An 11,393-nucleotide genomic window follows, 5' to 3' on the forward strand; every position below is an offset into this window, starting at 1 on the left:
TGGGGAAGAAGTCAAGTTAGTAACATGCAGTAATGGTATATGAATACATACAGATGGAGAGGAGCAGAGAGGAGCATCAAGGGAAGTCTCCCAGCAGTCTAGGCCTATAGCAGCATAACTAAGGGCTGGTCCAAGGTGAGCTTTTTTGGGTTTGGGGTTTTAGTTCATTTTCACTGCTTACATCTGCCTCGTTTCCAGCCGTATCAGGTAGCTACTTTAAGCAAAAAAGCTTTGATAAACTTGTTGTACACTATTTGATCGGATGGACAAAGTTTGCGACGAGCTGGTGAACACAGTGGAGCATTTAACAAGTAAAGAGTCAGATATTTCCCTCAGGAGTTGGTGGATAGAAGAGCGGAGCTAAATAGAGAGGGAATATTGGACTTACATTCATCAGTTGGACACAAACATGACTCCAAATGAATGCTACTGTTGCTCCGTGTCTGCTGGTCGTGTAAATAAGCTGCTGTCTGTCTGCTAACACATTCGCAATATTGACTTTATAAGGTGATGATATATCAATGTCCAATGTCCCCAACTGGCCAGAAATTGATTCTTGGAAGATTAGGATGAAATACTGGTACATTATAGTATATTATACTCTCAAATATGGTTGTATCTAAATGTTTGTATAGCGCTAATCAGCCTTCGATTTTAACAGTCATAAGTCTTTTCTTACATGTGTTATTTACAAATTTTTCTACTTACCAGTGACTTCAGGGTGGAGTTTCTCTGCTGTGTCTTATCTTGAATGTAGACTATTAGCCAATGTTAGCCCTGCAGGCGAAAGTGACCTAAATCAGATGTCGTTTGTCGTACGTGCCTATTTGTAGAAAATAATCAATCTGAGTCACAGATTTTCAGTCAAATATCTAATTTTTGGCAATGTAGCTTCAAGTAGTGTGATGGAGGTGTAAATGAGGTGTAAAACCATATAATCTGGAATCTGACTTCACTGCCAGCAGGACTCAAACTGACATAACAGGGGCACTGTGGCAATGTGGCTGCAATGTCAAGGCCACATTTAGATCTGTGAAACTATCTTTAGAAGCTAAAGCTGTGGCAGGATAACATATTAAACTGTGTAAAGATGTGTGATGACACCTTACAAAATAATGAATTAATGTATCCTTCATTTTATTTGTGTACATCTGCCTGAGCATCAGGGTTGGTACATCCTTGTTATTGCTCTTTTTTTCATGCAGGTCAGTTCAGGATGATAAAGCAAGATGTGAATAATAATGATGGCAAAAATATTGGATCTGAGCATGAATCAAAACTGAGCGCTGAAGATTTTCAGTGTGGGAACTTGGCCTTGGAGTTGCATGTAAATGCTGGCAGTTCTCTCTGTTACATATGAAACGCAGTCGTCAACATGGAGATTTTATTGCCTGTAACTCCCAGGAGAACCAATACACAGATGCACATTTACACACACACACACACGCACACACACACACACACACACACACACACACACACACACACACTTACAGAGAGCTGAGCGTTGGATGATGATTATCTCAGCCTGTGATGGCACCCACTGCCAGAGTAATTTTATGAATCACTTCCTATTTCCCAGGCCTCTGACTCTGCAAGATGGGAGGCAGTTACCATACAGTTTTCATAAAAACTGCCCATGTTATCCCAACTCTGATGTCCAATACTCAGCGAGTTAGCTTTGCTGGATAAAACCTGAGGCTATACACCTTTTTAGCACTTCTGAATTGTTCTTACCCTCTCTTTCATCACTCAGCTGAGTGAGAGACGTACAGAGTCATGAACTCCTGCTGGCTTTCCCACATGCTGATACGCACACTGATGCAGGCTGTGCATGTGCTGTTTCGATGCTGTGTAAGCGTGCATGTGCCAGGTGTCTGTCAATGGTCAAAACTTAATTAACAATATGTGAAGGGTAATGGGATTCACCTTGTTTCATATTCATATCATACTGTGTATTTAGAGTTCAAACTTTCCACACATCCAGAGCAAGGAGGTGGAGCACCTGGTGTCATGCTTGTTATCTTGACATAGATTTTTTTTTTTTTTGCTGACTTCCAGTGGTTTAACTTCTCACCTTGCTGCAGTGATATACAGGTGTATTCAACGAGGTGCTGACATCACTATTGGAATTTTTATTTTATTTTTTTAATTTATTGATAGAACTGAATTTACAACAACGATGCAGAGTAAACAGGATAAAAGCAATCCGATTAAAACACAAAAGTAAAAAATAAAAGAGAGAGGTGCTTGAGGGTTTAGCTTATATATGAGACAGTTGGCTGTCCTGGGACTCTGCGTCCCTGGCTGTCGGCGCCATTTTCCAGAGGTTTTGCTTCTGGTTCCTCAGCCTCAGCCCTGGTCTCTCCCTCCCCTGTGTGAATGATGTCCTTATCTCTCTCTGTCTCTCCCTTGTGTGTGTGTGTGTGGTTTCTTGTCCTCCTCCGTGTGTCTGAGCTGTGTGATGTGTGTCTCCCCTGTGTTCATGTGAAGTCTGTCCTCTTTCCAGGTCTCCATGGTGATGGATGTTGCATGGCTCAGGTCCTATCTGTTTTTGGTAGCACCTGGAAGTTGCCTGACATCCTGAAAAAGGTGCAGATTCTTCATATATGTAATCAATCCATCTATGATTTATTTTCATCTTGTTTGTCCATGCTGTTTTTCTGTAATTTTGCTTTCTTGGTCTATTCTGTAAACACAACATCTATTGCATGTCTGTCTGTCTTGGAAAAGGGATCCCTCCTCTGTTGCTCTTCCTGAGGTTTCTTTCATTTTTTCCCTGTTTAGGGAATTTTTCCTCATTTGAATCAAGGATATAAGGATAGAGGATGTTGTATTGCTATACTGATTGTAAAGCCCCCTGAGGGAAATTAATGATTTATGATATTGGGCTGTACAAATAAATATTGACTTGACTTGACTTGACTTTTTCACAAACAATATAGTTTTTATGGCCTTACAGTTTTGACTTGACTTCCAGGGTGTCCAAATATATACAACAGGTGGTTTTGAATATATTTAAGTTTGGTTTTGGGTTTGAGCCAACTTGCGGGTTTACAATGTATACAATATCACAGTCTTTCAAATCTCCATTTCCTACTCCGAACAGTACAGGTGCCTCTTTACAATCAACAGTTATGTTTCCTCTCTGAAGAAAGTTCATCATTTCTGTCGTAAAAAATGTAGTTAAGGTGCAGGCACAAAAATCCAAGTCTCATCACATCAGGCACGGCACCAGGATTTCAATTTTGGATGGGCCAAGGTAATTTTGGCTCAGCCTTTTAATTACAGAAGTTAATACTTTTTGCTTTCCTTTGACGGTTTCCAACTGGTAGTCTTGCTAAAAAAATAATGACTGATATCATGCTGTGGAAGGTGACTGGTGCATCTGGTGACACTTTTAAAATCTTTTTCTAAAACATTTTCAATGCCGAGATAGCTCATTATTTACCAACTACAGTTTGTATTTATTACAAATGGCACACACGGGTATATTGCTCATATTGTGTGGAAATGAAACATATCCTGTCTATCATCTTGAATTTTTGCTGTGGATTGTGTAGACCAATACATCCATTCATTTAGACCACTGACATTTTAATCTATCTATCTATCTATATGTATGTATATAGACATATATATATACAGATAGATAGATAGATAGATAGACAGAAATATCACTCAACGGGCACAGTGGTATTTTTTTAATAAATCAGTTTAACGGATTTCAAAAGAGTGGGTAGTTTAACATTATGGGTTTTTATGACTGTTACAGTCCTTGGTTCTGACTCTGCAGCCAAGATTTAATGTTTAAATGGACTGCTTTTTTAAATATTGCCACAGAGATGAACAATTTTTTTTCTGTGTTGCCACTTCATTTAACTGAAAAATGGCTTTCAGGCACTGCTGAATCTAGATTTCTGGCTTGTTCTGACTGGATAAACTTGATGAATTAACACATTTTTCATCCAAACACAATATTTGAGGCAAACTGTTAAATCTACAAGAAGGCAAGGCAAAAAAACAAAAAACAAAACAAAAACGAAAAAAGATATTATGTAAGTTAAGCGAATCTTTGTTACCCAGTTTTTTTTGTTTGTCTAAATGATCCCTAAAGCAAAAAAGTTCACTTTGTTTTGTTTTTGAATGAACAGGATATATATTTAATGAATAGGTACAGATAATGAAATACCCCACATAAAATATTAGTATATACATGGCTATATTGAGTTTAAATTCATTTCTTTGAACTAAGACGATATGACTAATCCCCATTACAGTCATCATTATTAGTCTTAAAAGGGAGAAAAATAGCCTGGTCTCCATCCACCATTAGAAATTAGAAATACCTTTCAATATAATGCAGCCTGGCACAGCAGATAACTACCCGCAGCTTCAAAAATGACCACAGATAATCAGCAACACACTGACACAGTGTCAACAAAAATGAATTAAACCCGGGTCACACCAGAGAGCGACACAGCAAAGTTCATCCACACATCCTTGTGATGATGGTGCTTAATGTCATAGTGACGATATCTTACCATTACATTTGGAAACAGGGAGTTATGTTGGTTCTGAAGAACACAATTGGCTATGTGAGCTAAATGAAGTAGAAAATGAAATGCATTTTGTTTTGCCCTTTGTACTACAGAAAGAAATTATTTAGTAAAAGTAAAAATTATTACTTCTGGATGGAAGATGTTAAAATTATGAAAACAATTTGTGAAATGGACACTTTTTCTTTGTTTGAGTTGCAAAAAGTTTCCATTTGGAACATGAATGTCAATCGCTGCAAGTTGTTATTTATATGTTGTATTATTGTATGTCATGTAATCTCATGTGGGATGGATAATTTTTAATGATGAGACTGTAGTTGGTGAACTAATTGCTAGCATGCTAGCAATAGCACAATGGCTCTCCAAGCTAGCTGGCTCAGTTAGCAAGCTAGCCCGTTCACCAATAACTTAACATAATTTACTCAAGAGATGTATTTTTAACATCTACTCAAACCATTGAGGAGCAGTTTATACTTTGGAAGAGCAGGATTATATAAAAACAGTGATGGTGCAACACAGCTAAGAGGCTACGATAGCTTCCTGTGTTTTGGACACTCTGGCTCCCCGTTCCCTCACATTCCTGTTTCAGAGTTCATTAATACTGAACTTGTTTTGAAAGATTTGGTAGATTTATCTGACTCCTATGAGCAGAGCTGACTGAAGACATTCTGACATGTCACAGGAAAAGCACAGGTGTAAATAATAAAATTAATGATTGCTGAATTCCATTTAACTGCTTTACTTTCAGGGTCCTGGTGTTGCTCATGCTGGCTCACTGCAAGCCCCCAGAAACAGTGCCGTGCTCTCAAGCCAATTTGACATAGTAGCCAAACTGTATAATTACAACTTCCAGGTCCGTCACGTAATGCACACCGGGCAAAAAAGCATTTTCCTCACATACTATAAAAAAAATGAATACATTTTCCTGAGCATCACAACCCTTGCAAAATGACTCATTATCAGAATTTGATCCATTCAGTCTGATAACATCTGGAAAGTCTAAAAGAGCCACATGATTAAATTATTTTGTCCCCATTCAAGTGACCAGAAGTTAGCCGGCTCAGCCACTGGAAGTCTCAGATCAGCCGGAGAAGGACTCTAGTGGGCATGTTCTATGGGTGTGAGGAAGCCCGCGGAAACATGGCAGACGTTTTTGCGCCACTGAGCAAACTTTCACAGGAATGACTGTGCACCATCTTTGATGTGGTATCCAGTTATCCTTAATACTGTCACACTGTCATGGCTTACTGGGACACTTGAATAGAAAGGAGTCATCGTTGATGTTATTAGTAACACCTTTGCTTATGTGACAAGTCAAAGCTGTGTCAAAGCAGCTGTGAAAAAAGGCCTTTTCCTCACAAATGAATTCTTTGAAATTTTGGTGTGTGACCAGGCCTTTATGGTGCATTCACAATGGGAATTATAGTAATTACCATTTTTGAAATTAATGGTAAATGTTGTTGAAGATTCAAGCCATAATTACAACTGGGAAACAATTTTTCTGATAGCTCCAATATATCAAACTTGGCACTTGATAACACAGAGGTACCTGAAAAGAATTAATGAAATATGGATAGCTTACGTCACCCAAAGTCCATCAGTTACTCAGAGTAATTAAACCCAAAATTTAATGGATATGATGCTTTATTGTCAATGCACAAAAGTAAGATTTATTGCAGGAGATTGGTATTGGGTTTCATTAGATTACACAGGTTTGACTAATTAAAAGGTTACTCTTTTGGCTGGACCGACTACGTACCAGCACTATAACTGAGGTTGTCCGTGAGTGAGTGAGTGAGTGAGTGAGTGATGAAGTTACACCATTGGTTGAACGGCTGTGTTGGCGTTTCCCCATTGGCCATTGCTCTTTCAAAATGAATCAGCATGAGATGATGGAAGTGGAGGACAGCAGCGTGGCGCAGAGCGACTGTGTTTCTACTCCGAGCTCTGATGCTCTCAGCTCCAGTGTTAAATGCAGCAAAGTCGGCTAAACTCCCATTTAAAAAGACACTTACCAGTGTCTCTACGTCTCTACCGTCTCCTCCTCTACCATCCAGTGTGATCGACTCTCCGCCTGGCAGCGCTGTCAGCAACTGGCAGGAGAGACTCTCCGTGGTGTGTTTGGATTTTATAATTGAACTGATATGGACGCAAGCTTTTTATTTCTCTGACATGTTCACATCACAAATGATGAACAACAGCATTAAAACTTGAGTCTTGCAGGTAAAACATGAGACTCAGTTTAGCTTGGGGTGGCTGCTCTGCAGGTGTGCTTGATTTGACTGTAACTGTGGTAACCAGGTGGAGATGACTCTCCTGAATATGCAGCCAAAATGCTGTCAAAACTTTCATTTATAATTTCCACTGCAGCCGTCATGATCATCGACTGGGAAAGAGGCAGAAAAATACACATAGAGGCATGAGGGAGAGCGCGCAGTTAAAGCACCCTAAATAACAATCACTCTGACAAAACACTCAATGCAGAAAAACGAGAGACATCTGCAGAGTGAAACAGATGAAAGCATTGGGAGTTAACAGATAATTAGAAGTTATAATTAGAATAAAAATAAGTTCTCTTTCAAATCAAACATCCCAAGATATGAGTGGAAAGTATTGTTCTTGCAACTGCATTTTTTTTTTGATTCAAACGTTGCTTAATGTGATATGCTATTTCAGCACACTTTAACAACGAATATTACTGGGACCACTACAGAAAACTGCAGATGAACATTTAATAGCTAGGAATTCACATTATAGACACTACTACTGACTATCCTTGTAGCAAATTGGCAAAAATTTCACACATTGATTATACTAGGTTTTGACCTACTCTTGCTTTCTGCAGTTGTGGTCTTCATTCTGGCTCAACCTCTTTTATCCATTCACTATATAAAGTCTGGCTCCAAATACACAACATGTTGTCTTGGCCAAATCCCACCATCTGGGATCTGAAAGAGGCCAGCAGAAACTCACAGTGACTGACTGTGTTTACATGGACCGTGGCAGTCTTTCCGTCCTGTAGCTGCTTTGTGCAAATTTCACTTTGATCTGTTTGTTCTCTTTGCTATATATTAGAGTTGATTCATGCACAATAATAACTCATGCATCATCAAGCAGCTGGATTGCTGTATGTGATGAAAATGCCATGAAAACTCTATGAGTCATAGTTTGGTAGAGGCATATACATGTCTAAAGTGCTTTTTAATAACAAGATTGAATGCTATACATCTTTAATTTAATGCTTTGTAAAGCTCTTACTTTATTTTCATTAAGCTAATTAGATAATGCTGTTTACATGCCTATGTCTTACTGAAAATATTGTTTGTTTCATTTGATTCATATCAGAATATTGCTTTCCTTTTAAACATTGTCACTTTGTCCATTATACCCCCTCATTGTGGGGGAGGATGGCAACAAACTAATGTGTGTGTCTGAGAGTTTACCTTAATGAAGACTAAAGTTGTGTGTTTGAACGGTGGTTTAATGAAACCTTTGTGTACTGCTGCTCATCACATTATGTGTGGGGCTTCAGTGTATTTTGTGTATAGCCTTGTTTATGCTATGAGGCCCAATTATCTTCTGCTGGTGCGTGGGCGAAGCATGAGTGACACTAACATGGAAACACGGTGGTACAGGAATGCACACACATATATGGACAAGTACCTTCCTACACAGTTGGCCAATAAGTCTGATGTCATTCAGTCCATCCAGTCACTTGGTTAGTTGAGGAGCCAGTCACGTTGACGTCAGTCACTTCATCAGTTAGCCAATCACACAGTCACTCTGTATGTCCACGGTGCCATGGCTCCATCGCTGTTTCAGTGTCCACTGGAAGCATTTCAGCAGTGGAGTGTCTGTTCCTCAGCAGCCACATTTCTAATATAGTTCAGAGTTACTTTTGTGACATTTTCTCGTTTCACATGCATATTGAAAACACATTTGCAGCTCGTTTAGATGGCAACAGATGCTTTGTGGCTATACTTCAATATGACAACACTTCGCCTCCGACTAACTCTGTGATCACTCATTTTAAATGTCAATAAAGCCGACCTTACAGCACAGCTGCTAGCATTAACTGTATTTTTGTTCATTTTGTCAGACGATGTCGTGATCATAAAATCATGATTTTATCTGCAGCACAACAGCTTGGTAATTATTGCTGGTTAACAGGTAGTACTACTGAGGCGTGATCAATTTTGACACTACTTCAGACGTCAAACAACAGAAACTGAAAAATATGTAAATAAGAACTATATTGTGAATTTGGCTGCATTGAAATGTAGTAAATGTGATGACAGAGAGCAGGAGGAAACTGAAAATAGATTTGAAGGAGACTGTTCTTCTATCTCTCCCTCATTACGAACACGAAAAACTAGTTTTGCTGTATATTTGTTGGGACAAAGTCAATAAAAAATAAAATGCATAACTAAAAATTAATAGATGGGGTCATATCGTGATGCAGCCAGATGGATATTGTGGGTTCATCAGCTGCTTACTCACTTTTTAAAGGGATAGTTTGACATTTTGGGAAATATGCTTATTTGGTTTCTGATGGAGAGTTAGATGAAAAGATTGATCCGACTTTCATATGTGCCCCTTAAATATGAAGCCACAGCCAGCAGCTAGTTAGCTTAGCTTAGCACAAAGACTGGTAAAAGGGGGAAACAGCTAGCCTGGCTGTTTTTAATGGTGACAGAATCTGCATAGCAAAGTGGTATTTATCTTCATAAGAGTTTATTACAGTCACTGCGTGCACAATGATAGCATCTTTCAAGATATTTTTGATTGCATATGTTATGGTTTGTAGAAAAATGGGACAGTTCTGGTGAAAACAGCTACTTTTGATGAAGGGTTTACAGTTAATGAGAGGAAACAAAGACTAATATTCAAAGTTTATCATCAAAAAAGCTGACAGTACTCACCACGCTGTTTGACTGCGCAGTCGTCTTTAGAAAGTGCAGTGCAGAAACACCAAAGCAATGACTGCTTATCATCACAGAAGTGATTAAGGTGATAGGAGATGGAAATTAAATAATCATGTGCAAGAATGCTAGATCAGAGTCCTCATAAATTTGTCAAACACTGTGTGAAATGCATTGATTTAAAACATTTCTCAGGTCTGATTACATCACATGTGCTTTGTGTTTTGTGTCCTTTTTTCACCTCGTCTGTCTCTCACTCCTTAACCTCTCCCGCTCCGTCCTGACTCTAATATCATCTTCTCTCTTTAGCATTTATTTATTATGATTCTTCTTTTCTCTTTGAACTTGCATCTGTCTGTCTCACTCAGTGTCCCTAAGTGTCATTGCCCATCTGACTCCTCATTTAAAGCTTAAATTATACTTCTGTGTCATGGTGTATGGTTGTTCCATTGTGGGGGCCTCTGGCACAGGAATTAATTAATATTTCAGGCGGCAGCACCACTGATACGTGTTATTCTTTCATTTACTTTGTGATATGCAGCATCGATGGGGAGCTTTTACCTTTTCTAGCTAACTACATACAATCTGTAATAGTTTAAGTACTTGTGTTTACAGTTTTTCCTTCACTTTGTGATAGAGAGTGGCAAAGGTTTTCTGTGGGAATGGTATTACTGAACATGAGATATCTTAGCCTTTGACAATTCCCAATTACATTGGTAACTTGTAGAAGAAAACACAAGCATCCAAAGCCTCTAGTCTGTATGTAGTCCATGTTGTTACATTTTAAGGCGGTGCACATGCGCTAACAACAGTTAGAGACCAAACACTGAAGAGTAAATAATCACGATATTGATTTTCTAAACTGGTATACCCATTCGCTTTGATTTTTTCTGCCTGGCTTGACATTTTTTAATAAAAGTGCTGGTACAATCAGAGAGGAGAGTTACAGAACTCTGGGAATTTGTTGATGGAGAACTTTTCCACCATTTTCTTCTCTAGAGTACAATTATCACCATCCTAACTTCTTCTACTGTTTATGCCAGAATCCAATGGATTGTAGAGGTCAGCGTAAAGTTCAATTTTGTCGAACTTTTGACGAACAACCTGGTGAAAAATCAGTGTGATGCGTGGCTCGTGTAGCTGCCAAGGAGCTCACTCCACTGGAAATAATGGTCTTGCTCTGTACAATGTTGGTGTGTAGTCCTGTAAGGCCAAGCTGTCAGGCTACCAGCATAGCCTCGGTTTCTTTGCTGTAACCCCTTAACGCACAAGTATAAATACAATTTAATGCCCTGCTGGATGTGATAACTTGCCCTAGACAGAACCAATCAGTAGCAAGTGACATATTCATCCCGTTGATATCATTTTAAATCCACACAGAAGGTGCAGTAGCAGTTGCTAAGAGCAGATAATGTTACATCTTTCACTTTGATTGAAGAAATGTTCAGATTGACGAGTTGTTATTTCTGTGAGTCGACTTACAACAACCTGTGTTGATCTTATCCAAGCTTGATGTTATTTTCATGGCCCTTTTTATCGCTATTTTTCATTTTTCAACTAGCAATGTAGGAAAATTATGTCACCCACAAAGCTCTGATTGGTGAATTGTTTCTCCCACAGGGGAAGAACCAAAAAATCCTGCAGACTGTAAATCAATGTACTCACAGTTGGAGTTTTTGATCCAACACAACTGTCAGTGAGACTCTGGTATGTAAGAACTTTGAGGTGAAACCAGGCAAGCAATATATTGCACTTTTGATGATATTCAACAAGTGTTTGCTCTCTGGCGCTTGGAGATCACAATGGATTAAGATACACAATTAGGAGGAGAGCATCATTGTTTATTTATCGTTTCTTTTTATTATAAATTAAAAATATATGTATAATTTCCCAGGCGGCATTGCAATTTTGC

The sequence above is a fragment of the Thunnus maccoyii genome, chromosome 2 (genome assembly GCF_910596095.1).
Source record: "Thunnus maccoyii chromosome 2, fThuMac1.1, whole genome shotgun sequence".
In the NCBI taxonomy this organism is placed as follows: domain Eukaryota; kingdom Metazoa; phylum Chordata; class Actinopteri; order Scombriformes; family Scombridae; genus Thunnus; species Thunnus maccoyii.